Source organism: Dromiciops gliroides, chromosome 3, assembly GCF_019393635.1.
Source record: "Dromiciops gliroides isolate mDroGli1 chromosome 3, mDroGli1.pri, whole genome shotgun sequence".
Lineage (NCBI taxonomy): Eukaryota > Metazoa > Chordata > Mammalia > Microbiotheria > Microbiotheriidae > Dromiciops > Dromiciops gliroides.
The window spans coordinates 184,877,640-184,899,810 of NC_057863.1; the positions used below are offsets into that span (position 1 = coordinate 184,877,640).

Sequence of the window (22,171 nt, forward strand, 5' to 3'; positions counted from 1 at the left end):
CATGACTCCTTCTCTTAGAAACACACTGAAACTTTAGTTATAAATTGGGCTCCCAAGCAGCTTTCTCCTAGCTTCTATTACTGGCAGAAATGAGCTGACAGGCCCTATAATGCATAGATAGAGACTAGGCATTTTTTTTTTCTTGCCCTCAACTAGGGATCCAATTACTTCTTTCCATGTGATGAGTATCACAGAATCATATAATCTGAAAATTGGAAGTGACCTCAGCAGCTACCTGCTCGAACCTCTGGGCAAGTCATTTAACTACTTTCTGCCTCAGTTTCCTCATCTGTTAAAATAAAGATAATAATAATACCTACATCTCTGGGTTGTTGTGAAGATAAAATGAGATGATGTTTGTAAAGTAGTTTGTAAGTCTCAAAGTGCTATATAAATGCTAGCTATTTTAAAATAAAGCAATTCTCCCCTTCAAGATTATTTGAGAGGGGGCAGCTAGGTGGCGCAGTGGATAAAGCACTGGCCCTGGATTCAGGAGTACCTGAGTTCAAATTCTACCTCAGACACTTGACACTTACTAGCTGTGTGACCCTGGGCAAGTCACTTAAACCCCATTGTCCCGCAAAAAAAAAAAAAAAAAAAAAAAAAGATTATTTGAGAAATGCTCAAGAATGAGGAAATCTAATCATTCTGGAGAACAATTTGGAACTATGCCCTAAAGAGGTATAAAACTGTGCACAGCCTTTGCCCCAGAAGTATTAGTAGATCTGAATCCACAAAAATATTTATACCAGCTCTTTTTTTGGTGGTAAAGAATTAAAAAGTGAGTGGATGTCCAAAGACTGGGGAATGGCTGAACAAGCTGTGGTATATGAATGTAATGGAATACTATTATGCTATAAGAAATGAGGAACAGGCAGATTTCAGAAAAACCTAGAAAGAACTACATGAACTGATGCAAAGGGAAGAGAATGGAACCAGAACATTGTATACATTAACAGCAATATTGCAAGGGTTATCAACCATGAAAAACTTAGCTCCTCTGATCAGTACAATGATCCAATATAATTTCAAAAGAACCATGATGAACTGATAAACTGAATGTAAATTGAAGCCTATTTTTTCCACTTTTTTTTCTTGTTTGTGTATATGTGTGCTTTCTTTTGCAATATGGCTAATAAGGAAATATATTTTGCATGACTTCACATATGTAACTTGCCTTGGAACTCAAAAACTTAAATAAATGTTAATTTTAAAAATTATTGTTTCCACTGTTACATATGAAATTTAATTTGGACTAAGATGTTTTAAGTAACATCTTTTTTTTTTTTTTAAGTGAGGCAATTGGGGTTAAGTGACTTGGCCAGGGTCACACAGCTAGTAAGTATTAAGTGTCTGAGGCCGGATTTGAACTCAGGTACTCCTGACTCCAGGGTCAGTGCTCTATCCACTGCACCATCTAGCTGCCCCGTAACATTATCTTTTAAAGACTTCATTTTTGTCCACACCTATAGCTTTATCAATGCAAAGAGTTCTCAGCAAAGAATGAGACCAATGTAGATCCATAACTATTTTGAAACACACACAGAAACTTCCCCAGGGAGCCAAGAAGTTGAACTTTTTTGCTCATGGTCACATAGCCAGCATGTGACTGGGGCAAGACTTGAACCCATGTGTGTTTTGACTCTAAAGTTACCTTTCTATCCATTAATATATGGTTTCTCTCTGAATCCTTCATTATATCTGTTCAATATATGCATTATTTAAAGTTGATGTCTAAAAAAGAAAAGGACATCTATTTTTTTTTAAGTATTTTTTTTTTTAGTGAGGCAATGGGGGTTAAGCGACTTGCCCAGGGTCACACAGCCAGTAAGTGTTAAGTGTCTGAGGCTGGATTTGAACCCAGGTACTCCTGACTCCAGGGCCAGTGCTCCATCCACTGTACCACCCAGCTGCCCCTGAAAAGGACATCTATTAACAGAAAAAGCATGTCTGCTCAAACCATACTGTTAGCTTGCTATAATACACACAGAGTCATCCCAGTGAATAAAATAATTCACCCTCTAAGTACAAATCAATCTTTTGATTTCTGCATTAAAGCTGTCATAAGTTACAGTAAATGTTGTGATGACTCATTACTATTTAATCTAATACTTAACTATCTCAAATGTCCTTCTCCATCATTTAAAGAATGTGATGACTGAAATGCAAAAATAAAACCTTAAGGTACCATGTTACGCGTTATGCCCATGAAGCTAGCAAAAACTACGGAAGCTCATTGTTGGAAGGGCTATGGGCAAACAGAAACATTGTTTCACTGCTGATGGAGCTATGTGAATTAGTTCAACGATTCTGGAATACAATTTGAAATTATGCAAGAAAAGTTACTAAATTGTTCATTCTCTCTGACCCAGATATTCTACTATTTCAGCTACATCCCAAGGAGAGAATTCAGAGCAAAAAAAAAAATCTCATGTGTATAAAAATGTTCAAAGCAGCATTATTTGTGATTTTTTTTAAAAAGCTGGAAGCAAAATGTGTCCAATGGCTGGGGGATAGCTGAACACACTATGGTATATGAATGCAATTACGCTATAAGGATTGACTAGGAAGTTATTGAGAGATTCGTATGAGATGAAGAAGAATAAAGAAAGGAGAGCCAGAAGAATATACATCATAATAATATAAAGAAAGTCAATAGGCAACAGAGCTCTGGTCAGTTATAATGGTCAATGCTAATGCCATACTGGCACAGCTAAAAGACGCTTTCCCTTAACATCATAGTTTTTTGGAGGAAACGTACTTGGTAAGATGATTTCCTTGGCTAATTATGTGGACATGCCTTGGGTCTAAATAAGATGTATCTCCACCCTCCCCCCAAAAAAGAATGGGGTTGAGTGTGGTAGTAGGAAATTAGGGAGACCCAGTCACCCTCACCCCCCCCCCACAAAAACGGAGTCTATAATTTAAATAAAGCATTCTCAGGAAGATTACCAAACTACAAAGTAATCCAATCTACTGACAAAAAAATAGGTCAAGGTTAGATATGTGGAAATAGCACTATCTTCAAAGGCAGAGTGCCTGGGTTCGAATCCCAGCTAGAGTATTTACAATCTATATAATCTTAGAGAAGCAGCTGGGCCTCAGTTTCTTCATCTGTAAAATTAAGGGACTGAACTAAATGATCTCTCCAAAGCCTCCTCTATTTCTAAATCTTATGATCCTTGATAGTAATCACCTGTTTTGCTAGGTCAAAATACCAACCATCTATTCTGTTCCCACTTTTCCCAATGATGTCATTTCCCCACCAAATGCAAAGAGATTACAGCTTCACTGCTAGTATGGCTCTGCCCTTGCCACACGCCTACATACTTTTCCTACTCAGGACCCACTATTTGCCATGTCGGCCTACTTGTCAGCAGACACTGAAGATTTTTCCCTAACCTACACAGTGTTTTCTTATTTCTTCTAACTTTCCTAATCACCCTTATAGAAGAAATAGCATTTTAGGGGCAGCTAAGGTGACACAGTGATAAAAGCACTGGCCCTGGATTCAAGAGTACCTGAGTTCAAATCTAGTCTCAGACACTTGATACTTACTAGCTGTGTGACCCTGGGCAAGTCACTTAACCCTCATTGCCCTGGAAAAAGAAGAAAGAAGAAAAAAGAAGAAGAAAGAAGAAGAAAAAGAAGAAAGAAGAAGAAAAAGAAGAAAGAAGAAGAAAAAGAAGAAAGAAGAAGAAGGAAACGACGACTACGACAACGAGGAGCGGGGAAAAAAGAAGAAATAGCATTTCATGCATTGAACCTGTTAGCCACATCATTGTTCTAAAAAAACCTGAACATTCCAATTATTTTCACCTCTATCATGAAAATTGGCTCTTTATATAAAGAGAAGAGCTCAATATTTACTAAAAATGCCACCACAATTTTCTTAAGTTATCTTTTAGGGGAAGGGGTAGAAGTGTATAAAATTTTACATGAATTATAATTTAATAGTAAAGGATACAGCTATAAGATTGAAGCAACCTTAAAGACAAAGACTTCAAATATTTAGAAATAAAGTCCTGGAAAAGGTACAGTATATAGTATGACTTAAGTAAAACCTAAGCCATAGTAGGGACCCCACAGGGATTTAACTGGTGGTATAGATCAATCACAGCATGTTGTTCTAATCCTCCAAGAACCTAACGTAGATAATGATTCTCCTAACATACTTCTAAGTTCAAGAGATGACTTCTAAGCAGAAGTTCGGGATAGGGAGACACTCACATGAACGATGAAGTCAGGGGAGGTGAAATTACATGGGATAAATAAATAAAAGCTGACATCTTTACACCGATTCCAAGTTTGCAAAGCCCTTTATGTGTGTCAACTCATTTGATCCTCAGAGCTAGCTTGTGAGGGAGATGCTATTATCATCATCATCATCATCATCATCATCATCATCATCATCATCATCATCATCATCATCATCATCATCATCATCATCATCATCATCATCATCATCATCATCATCATCATCATCATCATCATCGCCATTTTACTGAGATTGATTTGCCCAAAGTCAGGGAGCTAGATCTGAACTCAGGTCTTCCTGAATCTGAGTTCAATGCTATCTATTGAGCCACTTATGCTCCTGGGATTAAGTAAAAGATGGAAGGACTGAATGGGGCTAGAGAGTCTAGCCAGATTATTACAGTAACTGAGATATAAAATGATAAGCTTGAGGACAAGAAGAATAGGTTTAAAAAAAAAAAAAAAAGCAAATCTAAGAGAAATTCCAAGAAGGAAAAAATGGGCCTTGCTGCCAGATTGGATTTAGTGAAGGAGAGAGAGGAAGCTATCAGAATAATTTCAAGTTTTCTAACTCAACACCCTAGGATAGTGGTGCCTTCATTGTCATGAACAAGAAGCTGGATTAGAAGACCAGGATTCTGGCTTTGTCCCTAACTAGCTGTGCAACATTAGGCAACTCATTCACCTGGTCTTAGTTTCTATATCCTTACAATGGCAGCTTTAAACCACCCTGATCTAAGATCCCTTCTAGCTCTAGTTATCTCGGCCTAACCATAAAGTAATTTTAAGTGTATGTTACTATCAGACTTTTCTTTTAAGTGTTTTGATACAGATTGCTTTTGAATGGCAAGAATACAGGTATATAGGGTGTGGCTATGAAATACAGAATCTAGACAGATGGAGTAGCCACTAATTTTTCAGACAGATAGATTTGGAAATTCACAAATTCAAACGTTGTAAAATAGGTGTATTGATTTTTGCTGATATATAAAGCCAAATTCACTAATTAATCACTTTTAATACTATTCATATTGAATAGAAGTTATGGAAAATAGGGGAAAGAACAGTAGGTTTAGAGTCAAAAGGCCAGAAGGTGTAAGTTCCAGTTTTAATACTTATTAGCTGTGAGTCTTTGGACAAATTGCCTAATTTCTCTGGGCCTCAGTTTACTAAATCTGAAAAATGGGAATTTAGAAATATTCACAACCCAACATATGTAAAGTATTAACAAATCTTCAAGCACTACATAACTGTGAATTACTAATAATTTACCCCACCTCAAAGAAGGCAGCTAGATGATACAACAGATGACACAGCACCAGGCCTGGAATCAGGAAGACCTGAGTTCAAATCCAGCCTCAGATACTTACTAGCTGTGGGACACTGAGCAAGTCACCTAACCCTGTTTACCTCAGTTTCCTCATCTGTAAAATAAGCTGGAGAAAGAAATGGTAAGCTGCTCCTATATCTTTGCCAAGAAAACCCCAAATGGTGTCACAAAGAGTTGGACACAACTGAAATGACTCAACATCTCATAAGGTTGTGGTGAGAAGGCACATTTTTTTTTTCCAGGGCAGTGGGGGTTAAGTGACTTGCCCAGGGTCACACAGCTAGTAAGTATCAAGTGTCTGAGGCAGGATTTGAACTCAGGTCCTCTCGAATCCAGGGCCGGTGCTTTATCTACTGCGCCACCTAGCTGCCCCCAAGAAGGCACATTTTATAAATGGTAAAGGATTACATAAATATAATTAACTGTTTTTAATGAGTTATAACGTGATTTTACTTAAATCATTTTAAGTAATGAATATGAATTTCCTTAACAACCATATATAGCAAATACCATTGCTCAAAATATTTTTAGAGCTCCAATAAGTTGCTATGTCATGTTCTTTGATTCTACTTTCATGTCACATTTCCCCCTACTTCTCTTTCAAGTCCTCTATGTCCTGGCCAACGTGAATCACCAGTGCTCCCCAAACTTGATGTGTTCCATTTCCCACCTCCATGCATTCCCAAAAGCTCTCCCTCTTTCCTAGAATGCAATCCTTCCTCATCCCCATCTCTGTTTTGATTTCCCTTCAGGACTCAGCTCTGGCACCAAAAGTTTTCCTAATCCCCCAAATTGTTTTCTCTTAGAAATTACCTTGAATTTACTGCATCTGTTTACATGTGGCTTCCTCTCCCTAGCAGAATATAAGCTTCTTTTGGGCAAGAGCTGTTTTGTTTTCCCAGTGCCTAGCAGAGTCCCTTGCACATAGAAGGCATGTAATTAATATTTATCAAACTGAACTTCATTCGGAGAGAATTTAGAACTCAAAGTTTTAGAAAGGAATGTTAAAAATTGTTTTTACATGTAATGGGGAGAAAATAAAATACTAAATAAAACTTTTAAAATTGAACTTAATTCAAAAGTTTTAAAAAGAATGTTAAACAAGTAAAAGAAAATTAAAAAGGATGTATACTAAAAAAAAAATTGAATTGAACTTTTTTGGGATTGCCTTCAGTGTCAATTTATAAGTCAGAAGAAAATCAGTTTAATTACTTTGGAAGTCACACCTTGTTTCTGATAAAAAATACAAGGTGCCCCAAACATCTTGGTACAGTTTTAAGCTAATGAAGCCTTTGAAGCTTTTAATAAAGTTTGGAGGTAGGAGACGTAATATCAAGTTTAGGGAGTACCTAGTAATCCAAGTTGGCAGGGACATAAAGTTATTGTTAGGTTTTTTTCAGCTTAAATTGGCCAGAAGAGAGTTAGTGTTATTTTTAAGCTTTATTAGCTTAAAGCTATACTAAATTCTTTTGGAATGCCCTGTATCTATCACTCAACTTGATCAACCACCTTGTCCACCAGACATCTCTTCCACATAATTTTTCCCCTTTTTTGCTAAAAATCAATACACCCTCCAAGATTTACTTTTTTTTTTCTTTCTTTCTTTTTTTTTTTTTTTTGCAGGGCAATGAGGGTTAAGTGCCCAGGGTCACACAGCTAGTAAGTGTCAAGTGTCTGAGGCTGGCTTTGAACTCAGGTCCTCCCGAATCCAGGGCCAGTGCTTTATCCACTGCGCCACCTAGCTGCCCCCCAAGATTTACTTTTAATATAAAAACATGCTTGAGACTACATTTTCTGATTTTTCCTATTCTAACCCAGACTATATTATCCTTGCATATTTATAAAGGTACAAATGTCTTAATGCAGGAAAGAAAGAACTCTTGGAGATACCCTTAACCTTCTCCTTTTGCCACTATGGCAACCGAGGATCAGAAATATCAAGCAGTTGACTTTTTTTAAAAAATAAAAGTATCTTATTATTTTCCAGTTACATGTAAGGATAGTTTTCAACATTTGTTTTCATAGGATTATTAGTTCCAAATTTTTCTCCTACCTTCCCTTCCCTCCCTCCCCCCCAAGACGGAAACCAATCTGATATAGTTTATACATGTACAATCACATTAAACATATTTCTGCATTAGTCATATTGTGAAAGAATCAGAGAACAAGGGGAAAACCTCAAAAAAAAATGGCCCCAAAGTATGGTTCAATCTGCACTCATAATCCAGTTCTTTTTTCTGGATGTTGAGAACATTTTCTATCATGAGTTCTTTGAATTTGTTTTGGATCATTGCACTGCTGAGAGGAGTCAAGTCTATCACCATTGTTCATCACACAATGTTGCTATTACTGTGTACAATGTTCTCCTGGTTCTGCTCCTCTCAGTCAGCATCAGTTCATGTAAGTCCTTCCAGGTTTCTCTGAACTCCTCCTGCTCATTGTTTCTTACAGCACAATAGTATTCCATTACATTCATATACTACAACTTGTCCAGCCATTCCCCAATTGATGGGCATGCCCTCGACTTCCAATTCCTTGCCACCATAAAAAGAGCAGCTATAAATATTTTTGTACATGTGGGTCCTTTTCCCTTTTCCATGATCTCTTTGGGAAAAAGACCCAAAAGTGGTATTGCTGGGTCAAAGGGTATGCACAGCTTTATAGCCCTTTGGGCATATGAATAAGTATATTAATTTAGGTAGAATTGTCATTTTTATTATATTAGCTCGGCCTACCCATGAGCAATTGATATTTTTTCAATTATAGAGATCTGATTTTATTTGTGTGAAAAGTGTTTTGTAATTGTGTTCACAGAGTTCCTAGGTTTGTCTTGGCTGGTAGACTCAAGCGGTTGACTTTTCCAAAGCTGTACCCTCTTCCATAAGTACCTTATATTCATTTCATATCTCCTCCCCATATGTTCAGGTGTGTACATGATGTCTACCATTAGAATGTAAGTTAGTTGGGGCAAAGGGAGTGAAGGGACAATTTTACTGGTGTATTTTATTGCCATGTTACTGTTGGAGACAGATTTTTAAGTGACTTGCCCAGGGTCACACATCTAGTAAGTGTCTGAGGCAACATTTAAACTTAGAAAAATGAGTCTTCCTGACTTCCAACTCAGCACTCTTTTCACTGGGCCACCTAGCTGCGGAATACCCGGGAGAACAATTTATACAGTAACAATAATATTGTAATATTGCATTCAACTTTGAAAGTCTTAGAACAATAATGAATGCAATAGCCAACTCTGATCTGAGAGCCAATGACAAAGAATTCTGCCCATCCACTGACCGACGGGTGACAAACTCAAGACATGGATCAAAATATCCATTTTTTAACATTGCCAAAGTCAGAATGTTTTGCATCATTATGACCATTTATCTTTTTTTGTTGTTGTTGTTGTTTTTTTTTTTAGTGAGGCAATTGGGGTTAAGTGACTTGCCCAGGGTCACACAGCTAGTAAGTGTTAAGTGTCTGAGGCCGGATTTGAACTCAGGTCCTCCTGAATCCAGGGCTGGTGCTCTATCCACTGCGCCACTTAGCTGCCCCATGACCATTTATCTTATGGCATTTTTTTTGAAGGTATGTGGACGAATCAGTTGAGAGCTCTGAAAGTTACAGCCTTTCCTCTGCCATCTTCGATTATGATTGTTTGTTACGAAGTATTAGTTTTGTTTTGTTGTGTTTTAAGGGCGTGGGCTCAAAGAGAAGGAAAATAAATGGAATCTAATTGAAAAAAAAATTGTTTAAGAATGTAAGCTCCTTGTGGGCAGGGACTTTAATTTTTGGTTTTGTATCCTAGTACTTAGCGCTGTACTTCACACACATTAAGTCTGTTGATTGGTACTGTGAGAACCTAGGTTTTCTAGCTCAAAAATATCCCACTATGTTGTCCTGTCTCTCTCAGACTAGGCAAAAGTTGTTTGGATTTTGGAGGTTTGGGGTGATGGGGGGGGTTGGGGGGGAAGGGGGAATTGTTTGGCTTTTTTTATTATCTTACTACCAAAAGCTCAACATGAGACTAAAACATTTGCCTTAAAATGAGAATGCTAACCAAAAAAATATTTAATACAAGAGGCAACACATCTTGTGGACCATCACTTGAAAGCAGATAACTTATGTGTGACAGCCTATGGTACAGTGCATATAGCTCCAAGCCTAGAGTCAGGAAGATTCATCTTTTTCATTCAAATCTGGTCTTGGACACTTATTAGATGTGTGACCCTGAACAAGTCACTTAACCCTGTTTGCCTCAGTTTCCTCATCTGTAAAATGAGCTGGAGAAGGAAATGGCAAACCACTCCAGTATCTTTGCCAAGAAAACCCCAAACAGGGTCCCAAAGATTCAGACGTGACTGAAAAATGACTCAATAACAATGCATTAATCCCACAAATTTTTTAATGTCTTAAAATATTGGGAAAGACTTAAAAATGAAATTCTTCCCCCAAATTTCTCTATAGTCAATAAAGTCTGCAATAGAACAAGAAATGGGGAAGGGGGAGGCAGGATGTAGGAGGAGCTAGATGATATTTATATTGGTAAAATTACTTTTGCACACACTTTGAATATTCAAATGGCTTTGCTTTGCCTGTTCTCACCAGGACTCTGGGGCAATCTTTTTTTTTTTTCCTAAATACGTGCCACAGTAAAAATTTCAAATGCTAATAATACTAGAGTCTCATATCTCTGTCTTCAGGATCTTTGTTTAAAAACCCAGTAAGTTATAGGTGAAACTGTGTTATAATAAAGTCCTTGAATTGAATCCAATTTGTTCCTTTATTACACCAAATTCCAGGCTACAGTTGCTCATCCTACAAGCAAGATTTCAACATATGTTCAACTATAACCTACCTTTAAAACCAAAACAAATTGCTGAGTGATTATACCTTTCAGATTAAAATTTCAATATTCTCAAATTAGTTCACTCGGTACACTAGGTATTAATTAGCAACGGTGTATTACAAGAGCTGTTTTACACCAATCCAAATTGTTGAATGTTACAGGGAATGTATACCGCTCAGTGTGAAATAGAGGGCAAATTGCAAATTACAGCTTTAATTGTTTGGGATGTTGGCACTAATTTTTTTTTTTCCAGATGCTAAATGGAACTAAAATGTTAACACTAAAATTAGTAATCTGCCTTCTGAAAATAGTTCCATAATAATTTACTGTCACATAGCCACAGTAGTCTAGATACTAGACTAAGCAAATCAGTAGCTGTCCTATACAATTTTAAGCTCAGCATTTTAAAAACACAAAAGATTATGCATAATAGATGACAAAAAGGATTTAGTAAGTTTAAACTTTAAATGGTTTGCAATTTAAATAAAAAGCAAAAAAAAGTTCATTCTAACTTCTTTTAAAGTCTCACCTACTGGGTACCAGTCACACAAATAAAATTAAGCCAGAGAAAGGTGAAAGGCTCATAAGCTTGTAAAAATTTACAATATTAATAATTTAGACAAGATACTGGATTTGAAGAAATAAATCTTTCTAGAATGAAGGGGGTGATAGTACAGCATGGGCTGAATTTTTTAAAGGTAGTTTACAATACCATAAAATAGAAAAAAATGTCTGACAAATTGAAAAATACTACCTATCACCGACGTTCCATTAACAGTTTCAACAAGTATTTTCATAAAGACATTGATCTAAACTTAAGTTATGTGAACAACAAATGAATTATATTTGCACTGACTCTTGTTAAAAATGGATAACATCACTATTTCAAGGCTATGAGATTTCACCAGCGTGGGTCCTGCCTCAACCAAAGTAAACTTCAAGCTCTTTAGAACTTAAGAAGTCATGTTTAAAAAGAGTCCTTACAGCCAAAAATTTTTTCATCTTGGACAGTACACCTGGTGATGGATTCTCTAAGTTTAGAAGAGCTCATTGCCAGACACCCAGTCTACCCTTTCCAGCTCAATAAGATCAGTCAAGCGGCAGCTAGGTGGCGCAGTGGATAGAGCACCGGCCCTGGAGTCAGGAGTACCTAAGTTCAAATCTTACTAGCTGTGTGACCCTGGGCAAGTCACTTAACCTCAATTGCCTCACTAAAAAAAAAAAAAAAAAGATCAGTCAGAATTTATATTCTGCAAGTATAGCCTTTGGAAACTGAGGCTTGAGGCAGGTCTGGGCACAGGTGACCAGGGGACCCAACCCTTTGAGAATCTTACTGAAATACCAGACCCTAATTTCATCTTAAAAATAAAACAAAACAAAACAAAACAAAAAAACAGTGCACAAACTGTTCATTATTTCTGCTCTGAATTTCAATATTCATGGGCCTTTCCTATCTATCACTATGGCAGAGTATAGAAAGACCACAGTCTCTGAAGTCAAAGGACCTGAGTTACAATATAACCTCTGGGAATTACTGTGTGACCTGGACAAGTGATTTAATGTCTCTGACCTTGATCCTCTCCACTACAAAATGAGCAGGTCAAAAAAAAACCTCTCCAGTCCCTTTGAGCTCTATACCCAAGATGTTACAAAAGAGAAGGTGCAAACCAAGTGCATATTCTTTCTCTCTCTCTCTCTCTCTCTCTTCCTAACCTGTTCTTATTTGCCTCTAACACCTAACCCATATCTCTCCCTCTGCAAAAAAATGTAGACTTATTATTCAAGTCCCTTCCAGCTAAGATTGTATAAATCTTGCTTCTGCCATGATTCCCTAGTGAAGGAGAATAACAGCAATAAAAACAGAACTAGGGAATGAAAGAGAGCTGATTCTGAACTAAAGCCTGTGTTCAAATTCCAACTCCAAGAATTACTCCTTCTATGGTCTTGGACAAATCCTTTTCATTTCTCTAGGCCTCTGTTTCCTCCTCTGTCAAATGAAAGGACTGGATCAGATCAGGTATCCTTTACCTTTCTCTGTCCTTTCATGGACCAACCCTTTTGGCAGTCTGGTGATGGCTGTGGATGTTATAAAGACATAACATGCTGATCTAAACTAAAGTTATGTGAAGAGCTCGGTGGCTTAATGGAGAGTGTGCCAGGCCTGGAGTCAGGAAGAACTGAGTTCAAATCCAGCCTCAGGTACTTACTAGCTATGTGACCCTGGGCAAGTCACTTAACCCTCTTTGCCTCAGTTCCCTCATCTGTCAAATGAGTTGGAAAAGGAAACGGCAAACTATTGAGCATCGAACAACAACAAATTGAATTACATTTGTATTGATGTTTAATCATTTTTCAATCATGTCGGATTCTTCATGATTCCATTTGGAGTTTTCCTGGCAAAGATACTGGAGTGGTTTGCCATTTCCTTTTCCAGCTCATTTTACAAAGGAGGAAACTAAGGCCAACAAGGTTAAGTGACTTGCCCAGGGTCATACAGCTACTAAGTGTCTGAGGCTGGGATTTGAACTCAGATCTTCCTGACTTTGGGCCTGGCTCTTTAATTACTGTGTCACTTAGCTGCTGCATATACTTGTGTGTGTGTGTGTGTGTGTGTGTGTGTAACACACACACACAACACACACACTCTTCCATTAACTCTTTTAAAAACAGGATAACATATCAATACTTATCAAAATAATCTTTTTAAGTAATTGAAGGTCATGTTACATTTCAGTTAAAAGTTAGTAAAAAATAAAGGCATTTTCCCCCCATCCAACAGATTCCCCAAAGACTAAGAACCCTTGGACTAGTCTTGAAGATCCTTCCAGCTGGAGTTTAATGACCTTCTGAGCATATTCAATCATCTGGAGTGGCCACATAGACTCAGGAATTCCTTTCAACTTGATGATAAAATGATTAAAGACAGCCCGTTTAACACCCCTGGCCAGGTCCACTCAAACCCAACATTAAGTCAAACACAATTAAAAGGGACATTGAAGTTTCACAACAACTCTAACAGCATGATTGGCTGACGAGTTCTATCACAGAGTTTCACCACTTCACCACAGAGGTCAGTTATAAAGTATTCAAGACATGACTGGCTAAGTGTTGAGTTGAGACAAAGTTCCTAGAGTTACTAAGACCTGAGATTTCAAGTTTACCAGGTTATAGTGGTTTTATTTGGCCAGTTGGAGAACAGGGCAGGGCTTGCTTGAAATAAAAGAAATCCAAGAGAAAGAGCATTCAGCTCTACCAACGCTTCCAAACACCTTCTTCTAAGACCAAAACCTTCTCAAGCTGTTTAAGCATTATTCTGTCTTCTCTTGTCAGGCCGACTTCTCTATGGAAGAAGCCAGTTTCTTTTGAAAATTCTCAGGCTGATATGTTGACAGGTTGATGGATAAGACACCAGCAGGGATCAAAATCCCCTACCTCACATCCTCCACCTCCCAATATTTACAAAAGGCTCTGCCTCCTGACCCAGATCTCTCAAAATCCTTCAAATCTCTGCCCAGGTATGAATTCCTATGGAAAAGTCCTCCCCGGCTCCATTCCCCCCAGTTGCTAATGATCTCTCTCTTCTTCCTCAAATTACATGCTCTATCATTTTATGGACACATTGTACCACATGAAGCCATCAATCGATAAGCTTTTATTAAGCTGCTTATTATAGACCAAGCAGTATAATAAGCCCTAGGGAAAACAATCCCTATCCTCAAGGAGCTTGGGTTCTAAGGTAATTGTTTTCCAGTTGTGTCCAATTCTGTGTGACCCCATTTTGGGTTTTCTTGGCAAATATACTGGAGGGGGCAACTAGGGGACACAGTAGATAGGGTACCAGCCCTGAAGTTGGGAGAACCTGAGTTCAAATCTCACCTCAGACACTTGCTAGCTGTGTGACCCTGGACAAGTCACTTAACCCCAAATGCCTTAAACATCCGAGGTCATCTCCAGTCATTCTGATGTATATCTTGCCACTGAATCCAAGTGGTTCTCAAGGAGAGACTGAGGTTGGTGACCTTGCACAGCCCTTCCTCACTTCAATTCAGTGCAAGTCACGACATCACCCCAATGTCACAGTCCTCTTCAGGAATGAAGGACAAACAACAACGACCGAGGTGGCTTTTCATTTCCTTCACCAGCCCATTTTACAGATGAGGAAAGTGAAACAAACAAGGTGAACTGGCTTGCTCAGGGTCAAACAGCTATACTGTCTGAGGACGAATTTAAAATCAGAAAGAGGAGTCTTCCTGGCCACGCCCAACACTGTAGTCACTGCACCCACCTAGCTGCCCTGGACTCTACTGGGGTATATAAATAGGTACACACAAGACACATATTGAGAAGATGGAAGATAGCCTTAAAAAGCTTAAGAACTACTTCATTAGCGGCAGCTAGGCAACATGAGGCCTGGAGGAAGGAAGGAAAACTGTAAATTAAAACCCAACTTCATGCACTTACTAGCCTACCTGTGTGAGACCCTGGCAAAGACACAACCTCTGACTACCTCAGTTTCTATCAACTGTAAAGTGAAGATAATAATAGTATCTACATTGAAGGGTTTTTGTGAAGATCCAATGAGATATTTGCAAAAACACTTAGCACAGTGCCTGGCAAAGCAGAGCTTAATAAATGTTTATTCCTTTCCTTCACCTACTTCACGGCTGTCTTTGTACCACAAAAGCCATTCACAATCCTTTGCACATTTCAGGTGCTAGATAAAAGTTTCTTATATCAAAATAAACTGTTTTAGGGGACATGGGGATGGAATCCAGCAATAAGAAGGGAGAGAGAAGGTTAAAGTAGAGAGAAGGGTTGGAAAAAGGGGATGGGGTGAGGGGAAGGGAAGGAGGGGGGAAGAGTACAAGTTAAATTGAGAGATTAAATTCCCCGACAGGAATTCAGGAAGGTGATCTAAGCTAGGACAATAAAACAAGAAGACATAGTCTAGTCTCAGGGATTCCCAAAGACTGGTGCCAAGGTTTCCCATCATCCAATAAATACTAAACTAAGGAAGAGGGGAGAAAGGCAGAGGGAAATGTTCAGGATTAGAAAAGGGATGGTTAGAAAAGGATTAAAGAAGGTGAGGGAACAAATTCCAAGTAAAGGACTAGATTTCTTCAATATGCCAGCCAGCCTTCTTTCCTTTAGTCTCTCTTCCCTTCAATCCATTCTGCATGATGCTGCCAAACTAAACTTCCCAAAACACCATTTTTAATCAGGTCAATTTCTTTAAGAAGCAATAATGGTTTCCTCCTACTGTCTATGTGAGCAGACCAAACTCCAAACTCCTCTGCCAGGACCTCTAATTAACAGCCCTTACTTGGATTTGCAGTCAGAGGACCAAGGTTTTAATCCTGTCTCTGACACTGGAGACCTACAGAATTGTGGGAAAGTCACTTCAGCTCTGTGTCTCAGGTTCCTCACGTGAAAAATGAGAGGGTTGGATCGCTGAGGTCCCTTCCAGCTCAAATATTCTTTATTTCTTTACTATTCTAAATGTAATTGTTGGCATACTGTAACCCAAAGAGCCCACTTTTGGACTATATAAACTCAAGGAGGCAAATAAAGGCCCCATACATAACAAAATATTTCAAACAGCACTTTTCTGATCACAAACAAACCAGGAAATGAAATAGGAGCCTTCAACTGAGAAATGGGTGGACAAACCAGGGTTATGATCATCATTGCACTTTAAGAAACAAATGAATGAGGAATTCAGAGAAATGGGTCAAATAAGATGAGAACAAAATAAGAAAAACCAAGATAACAACAGACATAATGACAAAAATAATATAAGCAAAATTATAATTATATAAATATAACCAAAGTATATGAACCAAAAAATACAATGTTATGTAAAGGTAGCTGAAGTAGGCTAATTTTAATGACTAATCTTGGCTACAAAGAGAGAAGTAACCTTCCAGTAAAGAGCAGGAGAGAGTATAGGTATAATCTACACAGGAAATAATCTATACCCTATCAGACATGGCCAGAGAAGTTGATGTTGAATAACTAGTTTGAATATCAGACCTTTAGTAGGAGACTTTAAGTTAGTGTAGTTCAACCTCTCACTGCATAGCTGAGGAAGCTGAAACCCAAAGAGATTAAGTGACTTACCTCTGGTCAAACAACTGGGAGAGGCAGGAAAAAAGACAGGTCTCCTGATTCTCTTTACAAATCAAGATATATGGAACTGAAATGTAAACTAGATGTGCTACAAGTACTCTCACAATGACATTTTAAAATTAATAGAAATACACTTTCATCCAAATCCAATTTAACAAACACTAAAGAGGGTGTTGAAGGAAGTGATTTGTAGCATAAGAATCAGCATATCAGAATCGAATGATATATCTAGATTCTCTATGAGCTTGTACCTTTAAAACCTAAGTTTGTCCAAAATGTCGCTTAAAACTTACATTAACATTCAACAACATAGGGGCAGGAACTTTAGGGGGAAAAGGGGAGCTTTTTTTTTTCTTTAAAAGCAATTCAAGAATATATAGATAAGGGTTGAACAGAAAAAGAAGCTGTAAAAAGTCCTGAAATGAAATGGAAGAAAAGTGAAACCAAAAATCATTTTGAAATGGCATCAAAGTCAAAACCAAAGAACTAGAGTTTATGTGAGAGCTGTAAGGAACCATAGAGATTTGAACAACTCTTTTCCATTTTTTACATGAGATGGGTACTCCCAGAAGCCCCCCACTGACAGAGCCTGGCCTGACCTTTCTTAAGGCCAGCCCAGAGTCAGGAAGTTACCACACCCACCTGAAAGCCTTGTTCTCACCAGAGGATCTGTTCTATGGGCTCTGACATCAGCACACACTGCGCCAAACCACCCTCAAATCCAGTGAACTAATAGATATGAATGATGCTAGCCAATTAGCTTTAAGCAGTATGTAAGGGCCACCTCTCATCCTTCCCTCAGGGAGCTTATGCTGGCTGATCACTCTCTTGGCCCTGGAACTTGGTGAGAGCAGACATAGCCCACTATGGTTCCCCATTTTCTCTCTCCTCTCTCCTAGCTAGGCTTTTCTATCTTTCAAAGCCATGTGCGCTCTCTTTATTAATATCTAAGATGCTTTAATAAATGCTTAATGCCCCCAAACTGGTGCAATAGCTTCTAATTTCTAAGTAACAAAGATATGATAAACTCCAGCTACGTTCCCTAAACTTGGGACCATTATAGGGCAACCACATTTAATTTTAAATGCCACAAAGGTTATGCCAGTTAGTTAATAAACACTCATTAAGCATCTTCTTCTATCTGTTAGGTACAATGCTAAGAAATGGAATGCAAAGAGAGGCAAAAAACAGTCCCTCCTCTAAAGGTGTAATGGAATGACTTGCCCAAAGTCACATCATCAGGAGCTGGCAGATTAGGGATTGAAACCTAGGTTGTCTAACTCCAAACCAGCGCTCTCATTCCAAAAGAGCAGAAGCACTGGTTCTGACACAAGGAACAATGATTATGGTTTTCAAGGCCACATGTTCAAACCCCAGTCTCTCAACTCCAACTACTATATCTTATAAAGTAGCCCTTGAAATTCTAGGAAACAAAAAAAAAGGACCACATTTCTAAAGAGAGGGGAAAAAAGGAGAAACAGCAAGATCATAGTTGAAAACAGAGCAGAGAGCTTGACTAAACTAAATATTATTCACTAAAAACATCCAAAAACAAAACGAATGTCCAAATTATAATTTTCCCTTATACATTATAATTTTCCAAGGATTGTAGCACTTTTATGCTCTTTCCCCTAAAAATTTTATTTTGATCCTTTACACCAGAGAAATTAAACATCCAAAGGTCTGAAGATGTGACCAGCTAAAACCTTCACTCACACACACACAGCTAAGTTGGTTCCAGAATATTGCAATCTTTAGTAGCAGCAAAAAAAAAAACAAAAGGGTGAAAAAAACCCATAACCCATAAACAATTGCCAACTGTAGAGCTTCCAGGATGAGCACACAGATGGTTGTGTTCATAGAAAAAGGAAACCAGGCAAATATAAAAAGTGAGCCTTTATTAAAAGAAATTAGCCATTTTTCCCCCTCAAATTATCTCTTTGTGAATGGTTTCTGATGGTTTCAGTCAAATTTCTGTCTAATGTCAGGATGCTCATGGCACAAACCTATATGTTCATTCAACCAATATTTGTTGAATTCAACAAATATGAAAGCACAAATACATAATCCTTAGCATTAACATGATTTCACATAAAGAAATTATGGTTTAATTAATTTTGGTAAAAGAATCTTCATCTTCATATATTTAATGTTATACGTGTACAGATACACACAGCACAACATTTGTAAATAGGGACTATTTTCCCATTATCTTAAGGACATAAAAAAACATAGGGACGAAAGGATTTTAATTACAAAAAGGTCAGCTGTGTAGAAGAGTACCCATGCTGGTAATTCAAAAGGTTTAACGAAGCGTAATTATAGTCACTGTGTACACTTCTAAATACTGGGGCTGAAATTTCAATCTCAGCATCTAGATATCAAAAATTAACCTGATGTTCCCCTTACAGAAATATTTAGCTCTATTTTCAAATGAGTTTGCTTCCACTCCCTGACCCAGGAGAATTATAAACAGAGGTACCCTAACCCAAGCACTGGGCTGTCAGCGGATCCACTAATCAGCTCCAAATTAGAACTCTCTTCAAGAAAACATTTTTTTTTTCCTCCCTCTATTCCAGGGGAGGAACTAAGTCTATCAGAGAAGTCAGTAAAAATGTAATCTATTATTAGAATGAGAAACCAGTTTTCCTAGCTGAAGAAATATAACTAAGCCTAGGGATTTCAAGAAAAACATAATCCAAGTGGGACAGACCCCAAGAAAATAAAAGCGCCCTATTACCTAATTTCTATTTTGAAGTGGACAATGTGATAGATAATTCCTATTAAGTTGTCGCTGAATCTTATCTACTGATCCATAAAAGCACATTTATAGCAAAGAGAAAGGGGACTGGTACCAATTACCTTGACCAAAGTACAGAAGATTTTTCCAAATGTAGGCAACCTGGAAAAGAGGCAACAGTTGAATACAAAGGAATGACTGTGCAAAGAGAGGTAATGAAAAAAGATGGGGGGAAAAAGGAAAAACTTGAGAGAAATCATGCTGTCAAGAGAATGCTTTGAGAGGGACAGGCAAGAGATACAAAACTAGTCAAGAGAAATGAGGAAAACTAGAAGGTCTCTAAGAATTGGAAAAGATGGATTCATTTCTGTAGCTGATAGACCAATTTCAGCCATGCAGTTTCTGCACCTTCCAAAAAGGTCAGCAGACATTCAGTTCCCTTCTGAAACACTGTCTCCAAATCATTTGCTATGTGCCTATCTACTTCACCCTTGTCAGAGGAGCCTGAAGACTAGTTAGGAGGTTTTACTAATTCTAATGTCAACAGTGGGGAAAAGGGATCATATCATTTTCACTCAATTCTAGGTTCACAGCATTGACACAAGCTGTTAAGATTATCTATAAAATGAACAAATTGGCAAGATCACCAAAAAGAATGACCGTTATTGCTATCTCCTGCAGCTGAGACAAGTCATGTAATTAAAATATTTGTTGACTCCCTCAGCTACTGAGCCAAAATTGTTAAGAACAGTATAACAAAAGCTAAGACATACAGTTTGCAGACATCACTTTCCTTTGTGATTCAAAATTTTTTTTGATTGCCTTTAAAGAATCCCTTTCTTACTTTTGACCACCATCTTTCTCCAATGATTGACCACCCATCTACCTACCTTCAGCAGTTATGAACTTAATTGTTCTGCCCTTCCAAAGTCCAGTGGTCTTCTAAAGATGTTGGAAATGCATGCCTTTAAACACAAACACACACACATATATCCAAAATCCATTAGAAAATGATCCCTTCCTTAGAGTCCAACTAATATAAGAGCAGTGGGGTCAATGTTCTTTATATAATGGACCCCAATATTCCATTCCATTTACAAACTGAATATAAATAATGGACTCAGTGTTTGTTGAGTCATTTCAGTCACGTCCTATTCTTTGTGACCCCTTTGGGGTTTTCTTGGCAAAGATACTGGAGTGATCTGCCATTTCCTTTTCCAGCTCACTTTACAGATGAGGAAACTGAGGCAAATAGGGTTAAGTGACTTGCCCTGGGACACACAGCTAATAACTGAGGCTGAATTTGAACCCAGGTCTTCCTGACTGTAGATCTAATGCTCTATCCACTGTACCACCTATCTGCCCGAGCATGCATGGACTACCACTAATAAAAAAGGACACAAGAAGAAAGGCAAGACAAGTTTACAATTGGGCAAATTACTCTGAGTGATAGATTTTAAACAATTTCAGGCAACTACAAAGGACATACTTGAACAGCAATAACTCATCAAAATAATAAAAATTAAATGATATTATGTAACCTGTAATAGGTTAAACAACTGCTTTAGCATGAAGTGGGAGAGGAAGAAAACCTATGGACTTGCCCAATTCAATAAAACCAAGACATACCACATTATTGAAGGGCCACAAACACACAGGCATGTGTGTCCATACATTCTATTTTCACGTGTTTCCAAATTTCCTATTATAGCCACCCCTCCCCGATTTTAATATTTTAAGCATTCTATCCCATCTCACCAGTCCATTTAGTTGACATTTAACTTAATCCCTCGTGCACCAGAAATGTAGAGCCAAGAGGCATAACCGAGGAGAGGATGAGAGCCACCAAAATTCAAACTTGAATGGGCTCAAGGCCAACTAAAAGCTCACTAAATTACAACATAAACAAAAATGGTGGAATTAAATGTAAACTGCCTGTGTATTTCAATATACATTTTTCAATTATGATAAAGGTCCATAAATATTTTTCAAATTTAATATCTTAATGAACAAAACATGATGCTTTTCTTTATTTGGGGGCTCTTCTATATTAATAGGGTTTTACTCTCTAACAAATTTAACGTTTCTATCTTTGAGCCAGTTAAATTTAACACATAGCAGGGATCAGCAATGGAATCATTCAGCACCACAAAATTTAAAATAGTAACTCCAACCCCATTTCAGAAAATAAGGAAGCTAATATAAATTCATCTTATGTCAAAAAACTGTTTTCATAGCTATTTACTCTTCCCTGTTGAATCTCATGCTTAATACTCGAAATGTTTAATATACAGAAAAGTAACTTATCTCACCATCCAATTCAACAAATATTCATTAAACATACACTATTTACTAAAATAGGAAAAGTATTAAGTTTATGAAAGATCTAATATTGCCTTTACCTCTCTGGGCCTCAGTTTCTACATCTGTAAAATGAGGGGGCTGGCCAAGATAATTTCTAAGATTTAAAACTACAAGGGGAGGGCAGCTAGGTGGTGCAGTGGATAAAGCACCAGCCCTGGATTCAGGAGGATCTGAGTTCAAATCCTGCCTCAGACACTTGATACTTACTAGCTGTATGACCCTGGGCAAGTCACTTAACCCTCACTGCCCCTCAACAACAACAACAAAAAGCTACAAGGGACCTATGATCCCAACAATAGGACCCAGGTCTTCATGGCACTTATAATCTAATAGAGATACATGACACATTCACAGAGTAATATGATGGAAAGTGGACAAAACTTGGAGGTTCCAGGAACTGAGTTTGAATCCTGACTAATCTCTGTGACTTCTACATGTATCTACATGCCTCCTTTTTACCATCTCTGGACCTCAATCTCCTCATGTGTCAGATGAGTTCAGTGTT

The 22,171-nt window shown here is 37.9% G+C and overlaps 1 protein-coding gene across 5 annotated transcripts in view; it reads right to left on the reverse strand.

Annotated features, from left to right (window-relative positions):
• NCK2 (NCK adaptor protein 2) overlaps positions 1 to 22,171 on the reverse strand; it is a 194,728-nt gene that overhangs the window by 160,360 nt on the left and 12,197 nt on the right. The window lies entirely within an intron of this gene.